At 41.8% G+C, this 21,827-nt stretch overlaps 1 non-coding gene and 1 pseudogene across 1 annotated transcript; both read right to left on the bottom strand.

Annotated features, from left to right (window-relative positions):
* Positions 1-1,592: 1,592 nt before the first annotated feature.
* Positions 1,593-4,494, bottom strand: LOC133903276 (F-box protein PP2-A13-like; annotated as a pseudogene).
* A 16,971-nt stretch (positions 4,495-21,465) lies between these two features.
* Positions 21,466-21,604, bottom strand: LOC133904185 (small nucleolar RNA Z247). Its single transcript, XR_009907420.1, has one exon. It is a non-coding gene; the product is annotated as a small nucleolar RNA Z247 (small nucleolar RNA).
* Between the last annotated feature and the right edge of the window lie 223 nt (positions 21,605-21,827).

Genomic DNA, 21,827 nt, shown 5'->3' with positions numbered 1-21,827 from the left:
TCTATTGCATAAAATTTTCAGGTCCGATCATAGTATTAGTCCTGGTTCTTATTAAGAACTGGCACTGATACTATTAGTGCCGGTTCCTAATAAGAACCAGCACTGATACTAGTTATCAGTGCCAGTTTTTATCTAAATGGATGGGTTGATGCTTGGTTTTGCTACCAACCGGCATTGATATTTTATTAGTGTCGGTTTTAACTGAATCGGCACTGATGAGGCGACACTTATGACTAGTTATGTAGTAGTGTGAAGAACTAAAGGTAGGGAGAAGATTAATATTGTGTGGTGCCATTGTTGAATTTGCTGCCATTGATACCCCAGATCCAATCCCATGTTCACCACGCAAATCTTGGGTCCAGCTTAGCCCTGCTAACAGTAGTGTTGAACCCCGATCTTGGGTTCCCCTGTGCCTTTTGTATCAGTCCATAGATCAAGTAGCTGATATGCATAGAATTCAATAGAATAATATCAAATACATACTTCGAATAAAATAATTATCTAAAAAGGACAAAAGATGGTCTCGTGGACTAGGTTCCACGGCTGACTAGCCCGGCAGAAGAGCCTACACTGGAAGAAGCGAAACAACTCAATGCCAAAGGCAACTTGGGTGCTGATGCAACCTTAGACTTCTTCTCTTTAATTTCATCGGGGTCGAGGTAGATCTCCATTTCAATAATCTGAAAGTAGCAAGACTGAGTACAAAAGGTACTCAACAAGTCATAACACTACTTCAAGAAGTTGAGTAGATGCATAATGGAAGTAACCAAGGGTAAAGCCATAAGCCTATAGTTGGGGCGCAAAACCAGTTTTACATGTAGTGTGAATTAAGGTGTAACACATAGTTTAAAGCAGTTGATGAAAAGTGAGGTTTGATTGATAAACATTGTTGGCCCTGGGGGAAAGCTATCTGTTCCCCAGCAGTTCCCATTTTTTAGCTGGTTGACGCCTAGTCCAACCAGTTTCAATAGCATGCAGCCGGCTTTCTCCAAAACACAGACACACTGCACACACACACATCAAGGGGTACACACACCACAAAACTAACCATTGTGAATCTATAACTTTGCATGTCCATGACCATGGACACTGCTATTTGAATAGATTTATACTTTACAGAGGTTGTACATTGTACCCACACCATATGCTTAGCCTCCAACCGTTGCAAGCGGAGGAAAGAATCATACTGAGATCCCATACCCATCCAACATGTTGCTATGTGATCCACCCACGGGATAAACAGGGGTCTGGAGCATTGGATTAATCGCAGCTTGAGTCCATCCATTGCAATGTCAACAGTCGGACCTCATACTGTGCACAGTAACGAGTCTTTTCCTGAGTTCCTGTTGCACCCCTACCTCCATGGTGGGTACTGAGCTCAGCTAATGGGGTGTGGGATCAAGTTCTGCCCATACATGACGTATGGTTACACGGGATGGCTTAGCACAGCAGCTCAATGATTTGGTCCTTACACAGTCGGAGCAACCATCTTCATATCAGCAATCCTCCTATGAGGAATTGCTTACCAGGAGGCATCCTTCTCAAAAGAATACCTGCTTGAGATAGCCTCCAACTTTCAGAGGACGACCCTGCTTAAAGCCATATTCACCTTGATTCTGAACTTGGCATGTGTTGCCAGTATCTTCTGTCATCAATCCCAGTTATCACCAGTGCTTTAGAAGATAACGCCATACAAATCCTACCTTTGCTCTTGTCCAGCCAGAATTCCTACAATTACCAAAAGCATAAAATTTAGCAAGCATTTGTTTTTCTACCGAAACCAAAAAAAACTTCTAACACCTAAAAATTTGCAAGCTTCCTATGCAGGGCAACAAAGGACAGCAGTTTAAATCATTTTTAAGCCAAAGATGGGTAATCCCATTTTTTGAAGAACCATCTCCTACCTCTAATTTGAGTTCTTGAAAAGAAAGAACGCAACTTCCCACGGTAAAAAAGTTACTATGAACTTATGAAGAGCAAAATTACCAGTATATATTACTTCCTCGCTAAACTTTTATTTGACTCAAAAAATGCTTCAGGTTTCAACACAAGGCAGGACTCAGGCATGAGCAGCGAAAAGAAGACCGGTTAAAGGAAGACGGATTCCAATTCTCCAATTAAACACAGAAACCGCTCATAAAATCTCAAATCACGTAATAAAAATCACAAGAAATCACGTAGATAATCATATATAAGCAGAAGAAGGAAAATAAATCACCTTCGTGCTGTCACCGAAAGGCACAGACCTGGTGAGCCTTGCGTATATCTCCTTCCCGGCCCGCTGCCTCCTCCGCTTCCCCTCCTCCCGCACCCGACGAACTCTATCAGGTACCTATAGTTCTCCGACAGTTTGGCCTCCCACGCAAAGTCTGCCCCCGCGGTGCCGCAGAACGTGTGGTTGAGACGCGCGAGTTGGCAGATCTCCAGCGGGTCGAGCCAGAGCAGAACCTCATCTGGTGGGGCGCACGGGGGGAGGGGAGCTTCCAGAGGTGGCGGTGGCGGAGGGTGGGGACAACGTCGGGGGGGGGGGTGGGCGGAGGCACGCGGCGAGGCGGAGGCGTGGGAGGAATTTCTGGAGGCTTTTAGTATATATTTTCAGCATGCCTTTTGATTTTTTTTCCGTTGCTGGGTTTCACATCCGGTTTTTATCTGGTTTTTTATTAGATACAGTGGTGGCAAGCACGACTAACTCTTACTTTATATAGTAGAGATTAATTTGACTTTCAATCAGAATCATGTGATCTTCATCCTCAAACTCTCAAACTAATGCAAAACACTCATTGACCCAAAACTGTTGAGGTGGACTCCTATTAGGTAGCACGTGCTGATATGGCATCCTAGTCATCAAAAGACAATGAAAATGGAGCGGATCTACAAATCTAATTTCATTTCATACCATTAGTCCCACATTTTTCACTACAAGGTTCTAGTTCTGTTTCAAACCGGTAGTCCTGGATGCTCCACCATTGGGTTCTAAATTTCATTGGTAATGTTTGGACCCTTGGCAAAGAAATTGTTTTGCTTGGGTGTCCCTATATTGGTCGGTTTGGGCTCTTTTGCTTTTATCTGACTTATCTTAGATTCTCTTGCCCAACAGATCCAATTGTATTGACCGCTAACTTCACATTTGTTGCACGTGATTCCAGGACTGGAAAATCTGCTTCTGTGAACTGCCTTTTCACTAGAAACTGAAAGAGAAAAGCAGCTATTCGGAGAGAAAGAAACACGGGATAAAATGAGGAAAAGGGAAAATAACATAAGGGAGCGCTTGCAAATGGGATACAAAGTTTCGTGCAAGGCTGAGAGGCTGAACATTTTAGTGGCAGAAGGTCGTGTTTTCTCTGATTGCCTGCTTTAGCTGATTGAGATAGCATATATAACCCGAGACACCAACAACACATGCAAATAGGAATTTGTCACTGATATTGTTGCTTTTGGAGTAAAGCATCTTTTGTACACAAGTTTTCACTCTGTTGAGTGCAAGAACTCAACTTAATAGTTACCGTCACCACCATCAATATGGGCTAAACCCACCAGAAAGTCCTCTCCTTTGTATACGTGGCATTTATCCCATGAGCAATAGAAGTTGTGGCCCATGATGTTTAGCTTGGGTACTGAGATCACATTGGCTAGTCTGGGCAGTAGTAAACTTTCTCTAATTGGAAATATTTAAGTGGTACATTGCCGTCCACATCGCAGGGCGCATGTCCTCCACCAGGTAGCATAATTGTTTTTAGTTTTCTTCAAATTCCATCGCTTAGTCAGCAATGCAACTTCTCCAGTAATATGATATGGAGAACCTGAGTCGAGGACCCAATTAGCCTACAGAATTAACAAATCAAGCATAGTACACAATAAGGAAAACAAAAGACATTATTCAAAAGCTACCTTAGCTACACTATATTCCTTCCCAAGTGTCTCCTTCATATGGTTACCAGTTCTGCATCTTTCCAAAATAGAACCATTGAAGAATGTCGTACCCGCCATTTGTTAGTTGACCAACAAACACATATAGTTTGAGCTCTTCTAAGTCATCGCATAGGTACACATTATAAAGCCAAATTCGTTGGCTTATAATGTCACCAATTTCAACTAGTTTTATTTTCTTATTGGCTGCATTACGAAAGTAGTTAAGCTTTTCGTTAAGAATTGGTCTCGTATCTTTGAGCCATGAACGTCCTCCACACATATGGTTTGTAGCCCCGGAGTCTAACCTCCACTCATGAGAAAATAAAATAAGTTAGGAAGAGGTGTAGACTCAATAAAATAAGTTTCTTATAAGTAAGGGCTTAATCAGGTCAAACTCTCTTTTAATGACAGTAACTTCATCTAACAAGCTACATCTATAGTGATCATGTTCTATTACATCATTTAACTAAGAGGTGTAGACTTAATAAAATAAGTTTCTTATAAGTAAGAGCTTAATCAAGTCAAACTTTCTTGTAACAACAGTAACTTCATCTAACAAGTTACCATTGTCAGTGGAATCGCCATGGCTTCTATGCATGGTAAGAGGGAACCCCTATTTATAAAGCTTTTTTAGGGAACCCTTTTTTATAGTACTACATGACCGTGGGTTTCTTGCCACGTCACACAAACACATGACCTTCTAACTTAAATATCTGAATTCTAGAATTGTATTAAAAAATATCTTATTTTAGCTTTTTTTTCCTTACATGTAATTGAGGCAAACTAATTTGTATGCCCTAGGATATTCCATGCAAAATATCTCTCTTGTGAAACTTTGGGAATTCTCTAGAATCATTCAAAAGTTGATTCTCCCTAGCTAGAAGGCCTCTCAGCCAAAAAAAAAATATCTAGAACTATTGTGTTCTGGTGCTCCAAACTCTTGAAAAAGCCTACAAATAGACATGAAAAGTGTCAAATAATTTGATGATACAGAACACAATATTATCAAGAAAATAGAAAATTAGATAATTGAATCTTCCCTTTTTATTGTTTCTCCTTATACACAACATGTTATCCGTTGAAATTTTCTGATATGCTTGATAATATTGTATTGAACATCACCAAATTGTTTTTTTTCCAAGAGTGTGGAGTTTTGCACCATGGGGCAATAGATACGTTCTTCTCTCTGTTCTTTTATTAAATATAGATAATATTAGGAAAAGTGAGGAAAAAAAAAAGAAGGTATAGGGTCATACCTCAAACATCAGTCTCTCCTCATCCCGAAAAACATATTTTGTAGAGTCATTCTCTATTTCAGCTGAGCGATAGGTCTCCAACGGCTGAAGAATAAATGAAGTAGACACCTCTTCCAGCCTCAATTTTTTCATATTTGAAGTATCTTTGCTATGGAGGTGCATGAAAATACTTTTATTATATACATGCTATAGTAAAAAAATGCTCCATAAAAACTTCTTATTTTCTGGTGCTATCTTCTAAATCGGTAAAGTTGTATTAATGCAAGTCTCTAATACAAACAAGTTCAGGACAATTCTCAGAAGTCATCAAGCCAAGCCCTCCATAGAGTATCTTGAAAATGCAGAAGTGGAGTACCTCCCCAGACCGTGTAAATGCAAACATATAGTCATAATCTTCACGCATTTCTTCTTCATCCGGATGTCCAAATAACTTCAAGAGAAAAATGGGGTGATTCATATACATTTGATATAATTATTTGTGTCAAGTTTTTTTTTCTTTTTTACCTGTTGAAGCAACTGTTTCACTTCTTCCCAACCATTACTATGATCAAACGCTTCAGAGGATGCAAACAACGGATTCTTCACATCCAACTGATCTACAATTGCCTCAAACCCTATACAATTTACAAAATAGACTCTCAAGATTTTTCCAAACATTCAGAATAGATAACATTGCATATTTAAGACTTTTACCTCCATGAAATTCAACTTTATCAAGAGCTTTTCCTGTGCAACACTTCCCCACAAAACGTAGCAGTCTTCCTTCGTACAGGCAAGCAAATTAACCTCAAAAGGATCAAATTAAATCTATGCAACAACTTACCTCAATTATCTCTAGGGTCGAGCTTGCTTTTTCTCCATATATATTAATTTTGCAGTTGTATCGGGCATACTGATTTTTTGACTACTGGCATCGATGAATGATGTGATTACCCACTGTACATATGCCTTTTTTTAGGTTTCATTAGCAAAGATTATTTATAGGAGTTAGACCATGACTATTGCCAGGCCGTTTGTACCAGAATTTGTATAGAAAACCCACCGGAACTCAACTCTAAAACAAAGGGATACAGTTATCCGAAGCGTGTTCACTTCTTGAATGATAAGAAGGGATAATTGTGCAGCATCTTTCCTTCCACAGGTTCCATGCGACCGACATAAGAGACCACATGATCTCTGTTTGTTGTTAGCGGGGTGTCCAATCATTTCAGACCACCATTTTTTGATCCTCGCTTTTGTGCATGACTGACTGGTGTAGTTGTTGTTGCCCTGACCACCGGTCATGCCAGAAGCTGTTTTTTTTTTCTCATTGCCGATCGTGATGCATCTGCATAATCTGAACAATTCTTTCTCCATCATGCTACATTGCTGACCACGGTTTGTTGTGGTTGTTCCACTGCCCACTGTTACCATTGCCACCATAGACGTGGGGCTCTGCTCAAGTTCATGTATGCAAGGGAGGCCTAGGTGCTTGCACGGGAACCAGCAAATGTTCCCTTGGAATTGGCACCTGATGGTGTAAATTTAAGATTTCTGAATGTTGGTCATGAGCTCTTTAGCTTCCGGCACAACATCTTCTGTAAGTTCTACAAAAAAGTGTGCAGCGTCGTCAGTGTATAGAGTTGTCCCAAGTATCGATCGGGCTGAGGATTCACTGTGTGGAGGATTTTCTGAGTCGGGTCCATATATGGCCAGTATGAAGAGCATCGGCGATAAGACGGAGAGAAAAAGTGTGAAAAGAAAAGGAAAAGGCAGTTATGTGCGCGTGCGGAGACAGTCCAAACGTCGCGTCTCCTCCCCTCTGCAAGGCAGTAAACACCAAGGCAGCGTCCTCTTCCTCTTCCTCTTCCCCTTCCCCTCCTATTAATGACCGAAATTGGCATATTTTGCAAGAGTTTTAGAGCAGGAAGTTTTAACATATCGGAATATCCGATGTCGAGATCGGAACATCCGGTTAAATATTTTTTTTCCAAACCGAAAGCTCTATGTTTAGAAAAATCAGACATTCCGACTGCATCGGAACATCCGATTAATTATTTTTAACCAAACCGAAAGGTCCATGCTTGAAAAAATCGGACATTCCGATGTGAATCGGAACATCCGATCGGGCAATCGGAACATCCGATCCAAGTCAAATCCAGATTTTTGGGAAGAGATCGAGTCAGATTTGAAAATGAGTTTTGATAGATTTTGACTCAAAACAGGGCAAGTTCAACCTTCCCTATAAATATAAAGGGCAATAGTCGATTGAGGGATCCAACATCTAATCGATCAAATACAATTTACTTTATATTTTTGTTTTTACCCCTTTTTACCCTAATCCTCTTGTCCAACCTCAATTGCTTCCCGTTCTTGATCTCGATAACCAAGGACAAACCGCTGGCCATCTACACTTTGACGGGTCCCTCCCGAGCGTGGGTGACGATGAAGGTCCAACGGCGTAATGCCACGACTAGGGTTTCCTAGGCGCTGCCTGTCAGATACACAGATAGGAACTTCCGATCCGTCTGGACCGGAACATCCGATCCTGATAGGAATTTCTAGTTCGGTTTTGCACACGAGGTGCTTGGTGTTTAGCGTGACGTCTTTTCGCCTCAACACACTTTTGGCTACTCCACTGGGGAAGAAATTTTTGGCTATATTCTAGCCAAATTTTAAAACCCTAGCCATGACGAACAGATCTGAAGTCGACCCTGACAACGTCATTGTGCCTACCATCGAAGAGCTAGATGAGGAGTTTGAAAAGACGAGAATATGAAAAGCACAAGATGGAGTTTGACAAGGCGTTTGCTTCGCACTACGAAAAGACGAGACAGGGCGTCATCCGGAAGGGAGGAGATTTCACGCCTATCAATACCAAGCCCGAGGTAACTCCCATTGTAAGTAACACACCTCTTACTGAAGAGAAAATTGCTTTGATGATTGATCAACAAGTAGGTGCGACTGTGTCTAATGCCTTGGATAGGTTGTTACCTAGTCGTCTTAAGGTTATTGGTTTTGAAGTGCAAAGTGAAAAAGATAAAAAACAACCCATTTTGCCTCATGCTAATGGTAGCAGTGATAGCAGCGTTCAGCATGACTCCTTGCTTGTTAATGCATCGGCATCAGGTACACCATCTAGAGTTACACCGTAGAGTGTGCCGGTGCAACATATTCATAGCTGAACTAATGCGTTAAGTTCGGTTGGTCATAGTGCATCACCACATACTATTCCAAACACTGGTATACCCGAATCTGCAGCCCTTATGCCTTCATCATATGCAAATGCTAATATAGTTAATTCGGGTGCTCTTAATGTTGGCAATTACACTAGTATAGGAGAAAATTCAGCAAATTTGCAAATACCTTTGTACCATACTGTAGCATACAGTATACCTCCTGTGCCACCTCAAGGTTCTAGCATTCCATATGGTCCACTACCTACTATTACTCTCAATAATTCTCTGCCGCATATAACAAGTACATAGTTGAACCATACTAATACTTATGAAACACCACAGCCCAATGTTTTTAGGCCACAGAACCCAACTGATGGGACATCCACTCGGCCTACGACCAAGCCATATACGGGCCCTGAAAATGTTAGAGAGCAAGTGTTTAGTGTTCTCAGAGAGCAGTTTGGGGTAGAGCCCAAAGGTAGAGCATGTGCGTATCAAAAATCATACCCTGATTTCTATGAAAATGTTCAGTATCCTATAGGGTCTAGGGTGCCTGAGTTCACTAAGTTCACTAGAGATGACGGTATTAGAACCACTTTAGAGCATGTTGGCCAATTTATTTTGCAGTGTGGTGAAGCTAGTGCTAGCTATGTGTTAAAACTGAGATTGTTTTCGTTATCATTATTTGGCCCTGCATTTACTTGTTTATTTCTCTGGCACCTAATTCTATTTATACGTGGTCTCAATTAGAGCAAAAATTCAATGAGTATTTTTATACTGGGGATACTGAGATTAGATTGTCACATTTAACATCGGTTAAACAAAAGCATAATGAGCCTATTGCTGATTATATTCGAAGGTTTAGAGAGAGAAGGAAACGATGTTTTAATTTGATAATTTTTGATAGAGACTTGGCTAATCTAGTTTATTCTGGTTCACTTTCTCATTTAAAAGAAATGCTAGAAAGTCATGATTTCCTAGATGTTAGTCAAGTGTTACAAAAATCTCTGGCTCAAGAAAGCCGTGCTAAGGAATCTAGGAGTTTTCAGAAGTTTCATGACAAAAATAGAGTTGATCATCCTAATGTTCACATGCTTGAATATGACTTTGAAAGTTCAGATGATGATGACATTGAGGTGTGTGTGGCCGAACGAACTTGGTTTTCTAAGTCTAAACCATTCGTTTGCTCTGCTCTTAAGCCGATGCATCCTAAGAATCGGGAAGAAGAAATTAATTTTACTTTTGATGTAACAAAGTGCCATAGAATTTTCGATCACTTGCTACAGGAAAAATAGATTAAGCTGCCTCAAGGTCATGTAATTCCTCCGTTATACGAGTTAAAGAGGCGAGCTTATTGCAAATGGCATAATTCTTATTCTCATGCTACTAACGATTGCAATATTTTTCATCGACAGATTCAATCGGCCATTAATGAAGGATAATTGAAATTTGCGGAGATGCAAGTGGACAAGCAACCATTCCCGGTTAACATGGTTGATCTCCAAAACAAGAGCATATTAATTAGGCCAACTCAAGCTGAATCAACTAAAGGGAAAAATGTAATCATTGGTGAAGAAAGGCCTCAACCTTTGGGGGAGAACAAGAAGTTGATAAGAGAAGTGTTGCTTGAGAAAACTCACAAAGGTAAAGAATCAGTCAAGATTGTGGTGAATACTTCAACCACCGCAGGGCATGTCAATGCTAAACCAAGGATGATCAAGCCAAAGAGCTCGGAGGTCGGCAAGTGGAAAGTCAATGAAGCGGAGAAACATGACAAGGTTGAGAAATTTAAGCCCACTTTCAATCAACTTTTTGTCTAAATATGAGAAAGACAAGGCTATCCAAATACATATGACCGGCCAAGCGGGTTTAAACGACCAAGATCACCTTCAAGGCAAGGCATAATCATCATCAACCAAGAGTGCCACTTGGTCTGTCGCCGCCATTGCCGTGGATGCTTCCTCCGATGCCTTTTCCTCCTTGCCCAATGTGGGGATATAATGGTATGTGGATGCCGCCTCCTCCTATGCAATTTTCTCCTTTTTATCCGGGATGGGAAGTACCACATAAGCCGGTATTTGATAGAATATCACATCCTGTCCATGAACGATTGAGGCCAATAAATCGGTCTAGTGAAACTCAACATGCCAAAGTTGTGAAGAAAATATACCGGGCCATGGGGAGTGTTTTTTCTTCTCAAAATACAGATTCTAATGTTGATAAAGAAAGGACCACTGCTGCTGATATTATTGAGATTGGTTCAATGAAAGTGGTCACTAAAGAACTTGGCAAAGGACCGATTGTCTTTAGTAACAATTTGGTCAAATATAAACATGTGCTTACTGCTGTCCAAGTTGATTCAAAGACTAATGATCATGAAGCAAGCAGTAGTAAGCCACTTTCTAAATAACTACAGCCGAGGTGGTGTCCCTCAGGCTTATCTCATATAAAAAAGAGAAGATTGCAGCAGTTGTGCAATCAAGAATTGATGGAGCAACAAGCTGAAAAATTCTGGGATGATACTTTCAATGAGGTCAAACCAATGCAACCCGTGAAGCAAATGTGGAGACCAAAGCTAGATGCCATAATAGCTCCTATAGCAGCCCCTTCGCCAACAACAACGCCGGTACCTATGCAAGATGACAAGGAAGATGAAGAATTGCTTGACTATGGTGATTCGCCGGTGCGCGCTAATGATGCTTCACCGACCGAATGTATAGATATCAATATGATTTTTATGTTACCTTCGGAATTTTGTGCTATGGATGGAGGTGAAGTGGCTCAATTGGATTTGGGACCAAAAGAAGCTATTTGTCAATAAGTAAAGAAGTGTGGCCGATGTATTAGTTACCATCGTCCTGAAGGATATTCATGGCTGATGTCTTGATCATCACCCTAAGAAAGGTAGAAAGGGTGAAAATATGTTTTTTGGTAAGCAAGCTTCACCAAAAAACAGGGGGTATGTGTTCATGACCAAAATTGACATATTTTGCAAGAGTTTCGGAGCTGGAAGTTTTAACAGATCGGAACATTCGATGTCGAGATCGGAACATCCGGTGAAATATTTTTTCCAAACCGAAAGCTCTATGTTTAGAAAAATTGGACATTCTGATCGTATCGGAACATCCGATTAATTATTTTCCACCAAACTGAAAGGTCCTTGCTTGAAAAAATCGGACATTCCGATGTGAATCGGAACATCTGTTCAGGCGATCGGAACATCCGATCCGAGTCAGATCCGGATTTTTGTGAAGTGATCGAGTCGTATTTGAAAACGAGTTTTGATAGATCCCGACTCAAAATGGGGCAAATCCAACCCTCCCTATAAATATAAAGGGCCATGACCGATTGAGGGATCCAACATCCAATCGATCAAATACAATTTACTTTATATTTTTGTTTTCACCTCTTTTTGCCCCAATCCTCTTTTCCAACCTCCATTGCTTTCCATTCTTGATCTCGATGACCAAGGACAAGCCACCGGCCATCTACACTCTGACAGGGTCCGTCCCGAGCGTGGGTAACGATGAAGGTCCAATGGCGTAGCGCCATGACTAGGGTTTCCTAGGTGCTGCCCATCGGATACACAGATCAGAACTTCCGATTATCAGGACCAGAACATCCGATCTTGACAGGAATTTCCGGTTTGGTTTTGCACACGAGGTGCTCAGTGTTTGGCGTGGTGTATTTTTGAGTCAACACCTCCCCTCTTCAATTCGCAGCGTCCTCTTCATCTCCATGGTAGTTAACTCTTTCACTTCCCCTCCCCCTCCGTGATAAAACCAATCGAATATGTTCTTGCCTCGAAGAGCTGCCCAGGAACTTGTAGGTCCGACTGGAACAGCTTCATGGAAGGCAGTTGCGTAGGTGAGGGTGAGGGGAGAGACGTGGCAGGAAGTGAAGGATCGATGAGGAGGTTGGTGCATGAAGCAGACGAGCAGCGCGTGCACCTCCCGGCTTCCGGTGCTGTTGCTGTGACTAGAAGAAGGCAAATTGCGCCTTAAGGTCTTGTAACCCGAGGCAGCCCATTGCTTCAGCTGGCCTCACTGGCAAAGTAAAAACACTAGTAGTACAGTTAACATTGCATTGTTCAGTTGCATGGCGTTTGCTTTCGGGACTAGTTTCTCATCCAATCTTTGTGGTTGTCAATTGCAACTATGATCTTCCTCTCTTCCCCTTCTTGTGTAAGCATGGTCCATGCACGGTTGAATCTCATCCTGCGGTCAGTTATCTTGTGCTCAGGCTGCAGTTCTTCACTATGGATCATTTTTTTTTTTTTGATAAAGGAAGCTTTATCGACCCTTAGCGTTACATCGAGGCGATACAACCACATAAGAGTACACTTCCGACTTCTGCATAACATGGATGCACACGACCACAAAAAAGAATGAAACAAAAAGAAAGGGATAAAAAGACAATTTGCGGACTATTGAGGAGCTTCAATCCGAAGTCTAGATTGCCATGCAAACCAGGTAAAAATCTCCTTGGCCGCCCGCTCAAAAGGAGTACATGCCGACACAACCATATGATGATGTTCCTGCCGCTGCAGCACAGCCCATGTGTTGATAGCAAAAATGGCACAGCCAGATTTTTTTTTAGACACTGGATAGTCTAGTGATTAAGGCTGTGTCATCACCGGACTATCTAGTGAATAGAAGGGGACTTCATGCAGAAAATATGCTCTCTGTACAAATTGGTCTGGCGAGTGCTCCGATGCAAATGCCGGACTATCCGGTGCTCATAGCTTAATCCTTGATGAAAACATGCTCTCTGCAAGAATTAGTCCGATGAGGCATTTAGTAAACGCCGGACTATCTGGTGTGTAGAATAGGTTTCTGTAGAGGGTTTTGAAGTATTGGACAATAGTCCGGTGAAGGTTTCGGAGTGCCACCGGACTTTCCGATGAAGTCAAGGACGATTTCCTATAGAGAGAATTGCTCTCTAGAAAAATTAGTCCGGTGTATGATCCGGTGAATACACCAAAATATCTGGTGAGTTCAATGATAGTTTGTGCAGGAAGTTTTTCTCGCTTGAAGAAATCTTCCAGTGAGAACATCCGTGAAGCGTCGGATTATCTGGTGAGCGTAATGACAATTTTGAGCAGTGAGTTTGCTCTCTGGAAGAATTAGTCCGGTGTGTTATCCTTCGTAGTGTCGGACCATCTGATGAGCTCAAATGGCAAAACTTGCAGAGAGTTTGCTCTTTCAAAAATTTAGTCCGGCGCAATGCTCTGGTGCGTGCAAATTGAGTGCCGGACTATCCGGTGTACATTAAGAAAGGATTTAGAGTTTAGCCGAGTTGAACTCACCAGATAGTCCGGTGATTAAAAGTTTGTTCTCACCAGACCATCCGGCGTTCAGTCCGAGTCTAACTCGAGTTGGATTTGTAGATCTGTTCAGATTCTTTTCATGTTTTTGGCCGAACAAGACGTGTTTGCGTTGGTTTTAGGGTCGAGAGTCCTATTTCCATAATGGCAAAGCCCAAGCCGCCCTATATAGTTGAAGGGGTGGAGGCTGATTGCAGCAACTCAGTCAATCGCAACAATTGCATCTATTTTCATTCTCCTTTACTTTCCTGCACATTAGGGTAGTTTTAGGGTAGTTCTTCATTGTTGCTTCAATTTCCCATGGATTGGGCAATAGTTCTTTGTCAATTTGCTTGTAAATCGTCCGGGCAGCGGCTCTCAAGGTTGTCAGTCAAAATCTTTGCTTGTTTGCTCGTAAACAAGTCGCATGTCATTGCGAAAAGCAATAGTTATCCAGGATGGATTCGTGTTGCGTGGATTGCACAAATTCGCACCAACACAAATTGGCGACTCCGCTGGGGAGAATCTCTGGTTCTTCATCAGCATTTTCATGTAGGGTTTCGGCTACTGCTCACCTCCTGAGCTGCTGCGCCATGGCTAGAGAGGAGGCCAAGATCAACACCGACAACATTATATCACCAACGCTTGAAGAGCTTCCCGAGGAAGATTGCCAAGCTATTGAAGCTCAAAAGCGGGAGGTGGAGAAGATCATGCTCGCATGCTATCAGAAAACAACACAAGACGTCATCAAGAAGAGTGATCCAACGTCAATCGTCCACGTGAAACATGAGGTAAAGCCCAATGTAAGTGATTCCCCTCACGCTTTGCAAGAACAAATCGCTCATATGGTTGACCAATCCGTTGGTGCTGCTATGTTTAATAATTATGAAGCATTGGTAAAAAATTTAGATCATGTGCTAACTAGTCGTGTTAGGGCTTTGGTTATTGAATTGCAAGATGAAAAAGGTAAAAAAACAGCCCCAATTGCATGATGCTAGCACTTCAAATTCCAACAATGATACTAAAATTCAGCAAGGTATTGTGGATTCATTTGCAAAGTGTGTACCGCCTATGCATATACAACAAGACATGCCGATGCAGTAGATTCATAGCTGAACTAATGTTATGAGTTTGGCTAATGCCGTGACACCACCATTTACTACACCTAATGCTATTAAACCGGAAGTCACGTCATTTGCTTTTCCAATGCCAAATGCTTCAGCTAGTGCAACTAACTTGGTTCCACGTGCAACTACTAGCCGAGTTAATGAGATTTGAGCAAGCATGCCACTAGTTCCATACAATACCATGGTATATAGTACACATCCCATACCTCCACAAGGTACCGGCATCCCTTATGGTCTATTGCCGGATACTTATTTTAATGTGCCTTCACCAAATACTTCATATATGCAGCCCGTAGTTTCACACTCTCATGATACACCACAATCACAACCTTTTAGGCCGTAGCAATATGCTAATGTGTCACCTAATCGGCCCATAGCCGAAACACTTTTAGGGCCTGAAAGTATTAAAGAGCAAATGACTAGTATCCCGAGGGAGCATTTTAGGGTAGCACTTAAAGGTAGATCACGTGTTTATCAAAAGCCATACCCTGATCATTATGATACAATTCCATATCCCCGTGGGTTTAAGGTGCCTGGTTTTGTCAAATTTAATGGGGAGGATGGTAGAACCACAATGGAGCATGTAGGACAATTTCTTGCACAATGTGGTGAAGCCGGTAGTAGTGATGCTTGTAGATTGCGTTTATTTCCTTTATCACTTTCCGGCAATGCATTTACTTGGTTTACTTCACTTGCACCTAATTCTATTCATACATGGGCGCAACTTGAGCAAAAGTTTCGTGAATACTTCTATACCGGAGACATGGAGTTGAGATTAATTCACTTAACATCGGTTACACAAAAGTATAATGAGTCTATTTCTGAATATATTAGAAGGTTTAGGGATACTAAAAACCGATGTTTTAATGTGTCTCTCTCCGATAGACATTTAGCTGAGTTAGCTTTTGCCGGTTTGCATCCACACATCAAAGAAAGGTTAGAGGGGCAAGAATTTTCAGATGTAAACCAAGTCTTGCAGCGGGCTCTGGCTCAAGAAAGCCATGCTAAAGAGTATAGAAAAGTCCACAAATTTAGCGAAAAGAACAGAGTGGATTGTCCCGGTGTTAATGTAGTTGAATATGAGGACGATTCATCGAATGATGAGATTGTAGACATGTGTGTAGCTGAGTGGGCGTGGAAATCTAAGTCTAAACCATTTGTATGCTCCGCTTTAAGGCTGACTCTGCAAAAGAATCGGCAAGAAGAGATGAAGAGATGAAATCCACATTTGATGTTACTAAATGTGATAGGATATTTGATCTTTTACTATAGGAAAAGCAAATTAGTTTGTCTCCTAACCATGTTATTCCACCACTTGAGGAGCTTAAGAAGCGTGCATATTGTAAGTGGCATAATTCATATTCTCATGCTACTGATGATTGTAATGTCTTCCTCGATAGGTTCAATCGGCAATAAATGAAGGACGATTGAAATTTGCTGAAAGTCCAAAGATGAAGCTAGATAATGATCCATTCCCTGTCAACATGGTGAACTTTGAGGGGAAGAAAGTATTGGTTCGACCATCTCAAGCTGAATATACTAAATGGAAGGATGTGATCATTGGTGAGGATAATGTGAGGCCAAGGATGATCAAACATAAAAGTCCAGAAGTTGGCCGTTGGAAGGTGAATGAAAACAAGAGCAAGGTCACTAAGAAGCTTGAAAAGCCAAAACCTACATTTAGTGCACTTTTGGCTAAGTATGAGAGTGGCAAGGCCGGCCAAAAAGGAAGCAACCGGCCAAATACCCTTAAGCGTTCAAGATCACCTCCAAAGCATGAGTTTGGAGGAAGGAAAAGGCAATGGGAGGACAATATTGCAGCAGCTCCATTTCCTCCTTTTGAGCCACCAATGCCTATGATGTGGGGGCCTCCTCCTATGATGTGTCCACAATTTCTGCCGTGGAGTTGGTGTGGACCTTGGGTGCCACCTCCTATGCCGTTTGCACCATTTCATCCAGGATGGACAGCACCAAAGCAATCGGCATTCGATAGACTATCTCATTCTAGACAAGGCCGATTTGATTCAAGAAATCGGTCAAATGATGGGAGAGATAGGAAAAAGGTTAAAAAGGTTTATCGAGTGAAGAATACAAGTATTTCTAATGAGAAATTAGATCTGAAACAGAAGGGAAAACAGCCAGTTGTTGATGTAGACAAAGTGCAAAAACAATCGGCTAGTAGCGGTTCGAGTGGCAGCAACAAAGAGGAAGTTATAGAGGCGGTTGGTACTGATCTCGGGCTCAAAATGGCACCACCTACAGTAGCACAACAGTCCATGGCGCCAAAAGTTGAAGAAACCGCTTCTAGTGCCACGCCGATCGATAGTTCGGGTGATCGGAAGGTTGAGAAGAAAGTGTCCTTGCTGCCTGGAACTAAACCGCATCCCCAATGGTGTCCTAGAGGTCTTTCACACTCCCAAAAGAGAAAAGGCTACACAAGCAAGAGTTGGGAGAAGCTCAAACTGAAAAGGTGAGAGATGCAGTCTTTAATGAGATTAAGCCGATGTTGCCTATTCGGCAAGAGTGGAGAGAGAAGCAAACTGTAGCGCCTATTGTGACACCTAGTGATGATGAAGATGATATGCTAGAAGACTCTCCAGTAATTAGAGATGATACTCCACCTCATGATGGTATGGATGTCAATATGGTTTTTGTTTTGCCTTCAGAATTTAGAGCTATTGATGAGGAGGTTGCTCAACTAAATCTTGGTCCGAATGAAGACATATTTGAGAAGCCTAAAGAATCGAGCTGACATTTAAGGCCATTGTATGTTAAAGGACATATTGATGGAAGGCCGAATTCTAGAATGTTGGTTGATGGTGGAGCTACTGTGAACTTAATGCCATATTCGGTTTTCAAGAAGCTAGGAAAAGAAGACAATGAGCTCGTAAAGACAAATTTGGTGCTTAATGGCTTCACCGGCAATCCTACGGAGGCTAAGGGTGTAATCTCCATGGAGCTTACCATTGGGAGCAAGATGGTGCCTGTGGCTTTCTTTGTCACTGATGTGCAAGGTAATTACAATGTGTTGTTGAGCCATGATTGGATTCATGGAAATCATTGTATACCTTCTAGTTTGCACCAATTCTTAATTCAATGGGTAGACAATGAGGTAGAGATTATCCTTGCGGATACATTGACTTTTGTTGCTTTAGCCGATGCTTCAGTAGATTGGTAACATGGAAATGTGCAATGTCTATCCGGTAAAGATCTTTCGGGCTATGATTTCTTAGTGTCACTAGGGATGGTTTTGTACCCATGTCTATACAGTCGATTTCTTCATCTTGGCTTAGCAATGTAATGTTATAAATGGATAAATAAAGTAATTTCAATTGGTTGCAGCAGCGTGTGGAGCAATATTGGTCTGAAAAGAATGATATTTGTGAGACTATTGATGATTTTGATGAAGTAGAAAAGCTAGGACAAGGTTTTTCATCAGTTGATCCATTAGAAGAGGTAGATATATGGGATGGTACTGTTCCTACGGCGACATTTGTGAACAAAAATATGCATGCTGTCCAAAAAAATGAAATAGTTGCGTTGCTTAAGGAATATATTTATTGTTTCGCTTGGGAGTATCATGAGATGCCGCGACTTCGTCGTGAGCTTGTAGAGCATGTGCTTCCTATAAAATATGGTTTTAGGCGTGAGCTTGTAGAGCCGTGAGCTTGTAGAGCATGTGCTAGAAAGTTTAATCCTAACATGTATGGGCGAATCAAAGAAGAGATAAGCCAGTTGCTCGCTGTGGGATTTATTCATCCTTGTAGGTATGCTGAATGGATATCTAATATTGTCCCAGGCGAGAAGAAAAATAGTGGTAAGTTGAGAGTATACATCGATTTTAGAGATTTAAATAAAGCTACTCCCAAAGATGAATATCCTATGCCTATCGTCAATATGTTGATTAATGATGCTTCGGGTCATAGAGTCATTAGTTTTTTGGATGACAATGTGTGCTATAATCAAATTTTCATGGTCGAGGAAGATATGTCTAAAACGGCCTTTCGTTGCCTGGGTTTTTTTGGTCTATTCGAGTGGGTTGTCATGACATTTGGGTTAAAGAATGCCGGTGCTACTTATCACAGAGCTATAAATTTGATCTTTCATGACTTGCTTAGTGTTATCTTAGAGATATACATTGATGATATTGTTGTCAAATCGGATGCTATGGATAGTCATTACGCTGATTTGCACTTAGCTTTTGAAAGGATGCGTCGGTATGGTCTAAAGATGAACCCAGTTAAATGTGCTTCTGGTGTATCAACGGGCAAGTTTTTGGGTTTTATAATACATGACAGAGACATAGAGATAGATCCTAGTAAAATAGCAGCCATAGACAAATTGGGGGTGCCACAATCAAAGAGAGATGTTCAAAAGTTGCTAGGAAAAGTTAATTACTTGAGGCGGTTCATATCTAACTTGTCTGGCAAAGTTAGTACATTCACTCCTATACTTCAGTTGAAAAAAGAAGCCGATTTTACTTTGGGGGCAGAACAGAAACAAGCCTATGATGATATAAAAAAGTACTTGTCAACACCCCCTGTACATAGGGTGCCCAAAGCCGGGATTCTGTTTCGGCTATATGTTTCTACACAAGAGGTGGCGATAGGTGTTGTTCTTACACAAGAAAGTGAAGGGAAAGAATATGTGATCACTTATTTGAGCAGGCATCTCTTGGAAGCGGAAATAAGGTATCTGTTTATTGAAAAATTGTGCTTATCCTTATATTATGCATGCACCAAGTTGAGACATTATTTGCTTTCTAGCACTTGTGTGGTTGCATGCCAAAAAATTACTGGTGCACACCTTGCGCATACCATGCCAAAAAACTTGCTTTATAGCACCAAGTTGAGATGGTGAAAATGATAGCTCATAATGTTTGAAGATGGTGCACACCATGTGCAGCACCACCAGGGTCTCCCGTACTGCTAGCACGACCTGGAGAGGCCCCTGACGCATGCACACCAGAAGCATCTCCCTCCACAAAAACTCCACCAGAAGAGCCTTCCTCGTCCGAGGATAAGTTAGGGGCAGGATGAGCATTAGTCAAAGATTAGTCAGTTATACACCCATCCCCATGATCAATACTTAATGGATTTTGGAGCATTGCAGAAAGCAACGAAATTTCTGCCCGTAGGCGAGCACCGGCATTAGGATTAAGATGGGCGAAAGGGAAAATAGTTTCATCAAATATTACGTCTCTTGAGATGTAAACACGCCCACATGAAATATCAAGACACTTAAAACCCTTATGCAAATTGCTATAGCCTAAGAAGGCACACTGTTTGGAATGAAACACCAGTTTGCGAGAGTTATAAGGGCGAAGATTGGGCCAACAAGCACATCCAAAGACACGAAGAGACGTATAATCAGGCTTTTCATGGAATAGATGTTCCAAAGGTATATCATTATCTATGACCTTACTAGGAAGGCGATTGATGAGATAGGTGGCTGTCAAGAAGGCCTCATCCCAAAATTTCAGAGGCATAGAAGCATGAGCAAGAAGAGACAAACCAACTTCTACTATGTGACGATGTTTGCATTCAGCAGATCCATTCTGCTGGTGCGCATAAGGACAAGAGACATGATGTTCTATGCCAATTTGCTGGAAAAAGGTATTGAGCCTTTGATATTCACCACCCTAGTCAGTTTGCATGGCCAAAATTTTACGATCAAACCATCTCTCAACAAGATTTTGGAATTCATAAAATCTTTGGAAAACCTCGGACTTATGTTTAAGCAAATAAATCCAAGTAAACTTACTGTAATCATCGATAAAACTGACATAATATTCTTGTCTCCTAACAGAATCAGTAGCAGGACCCCAAACATCAGAAAAGACAAGTTCCAAGGGAGCACTGGAAACACTAGATGATCTAGGATAAGGCAACTGATGACTTTTGGCCTTTTGACAAGCATCACAAACTGACTCTTTATTCGACTCTTTAGAAAAAGGAAGACTGTTCTTGCTAAGAACTTGATCAACAATAGATGACGACGGATGGCCTAAACAACTGTGCCATCGAGACGAGGATAGCTTGACAGCACCACACACTTGTTTACTTGAGCCAGAAGGAATGGATGTCAAGGGATACAGACCACCCCTACAATTGCTGCGATGAAGAGTTTCCTTGTTGCCTGATCCTTAATCAAAAAGAAATTGGGGTGAAATTCTAAAAAAGCCTGATTATCAGTAGCAAGACGATAAACAGAGACTAAATTCTTCTCGGCTTTAGGGACATGAAGAACATTATTTAAATAAAGATCACGGGTAGGGGTGTGAACGGTAGTATGACCAATATGACTAATACTCATACCTTCACCGCTGGCCGTGTGAACTTGATCGTTGCCGTTGTACTTGTCATGAACAGTCAACTTGTCGAGCTCACTTGTAATGTGATCGGTAGCACCCGTGTCAGTGTACCAATTGGTGTCGACACCATACGAAGTGATTGCCGATGCCACACTCCTTTCTTCTCCAGTGAAAGAGGTGTCAAACCTCTTCCAGCATTTGATGGCAGTGTGTCCAAGCTTGCCACGCAGTTGGCACGTAGGCTTGGGCATGAAGTTGTTGGTGTTGTAACCTTCGTTCCCGCCTGATCTTGAATAGTCACCACGGCTACAGCCATTGCCGTGACCCCGGACACCACGCCCTCATGACACAGAATTTGCAGACAATTGCAAACCTCCTTGTAGCAGGTCCATGCGCATCTCAAAGGACAACATCTGTGCATACAGTTCTCCAACGGAGATAGGCTCCACACGTGCAGCAACAACCGACACAAGTGGATTGTAGTCGATATCGAGACCGGAGAGGATGTACGACACGATCTCCTCATCATCGAGGGGCTTCCCGTAGATGCCATCTCATCAGCGAGGCCCTTCATCTTGCCGAAGTATTCGCCAACAGACATGGCACCCTTCTGAGTGGTGGACAGTGCCATTCTTGTGTTGATCACTCGCGCTCGGGATTGAGAGGCAAAGATACCCTCAATTGTGCTCCACGCGTCAGCCGGCTTGGTCATGGTAGCGACCTGGGAGAGGATCTCTCTGGAGAGAGAGGACAGAATGT

Source organism: Phragmites australis, chromosome 21, assembly GCF_958298935.1.
Source record: "Phragmites australis chromosome 21, lpPhrAust1.1, whole genome shotgun sequence".
In the NCBI taxonomy this organism is placed as follows: Eukaryota; Viridiplantae; Streptophyta; class Magnoliopsida; order Poales; family Poaceae; genus Phragmites; species Phragmites australis.
Note: the sequence above shows the minus strand (reverse complement) of the source record. Positions and strands in the feature narration are given on the sequence as shown.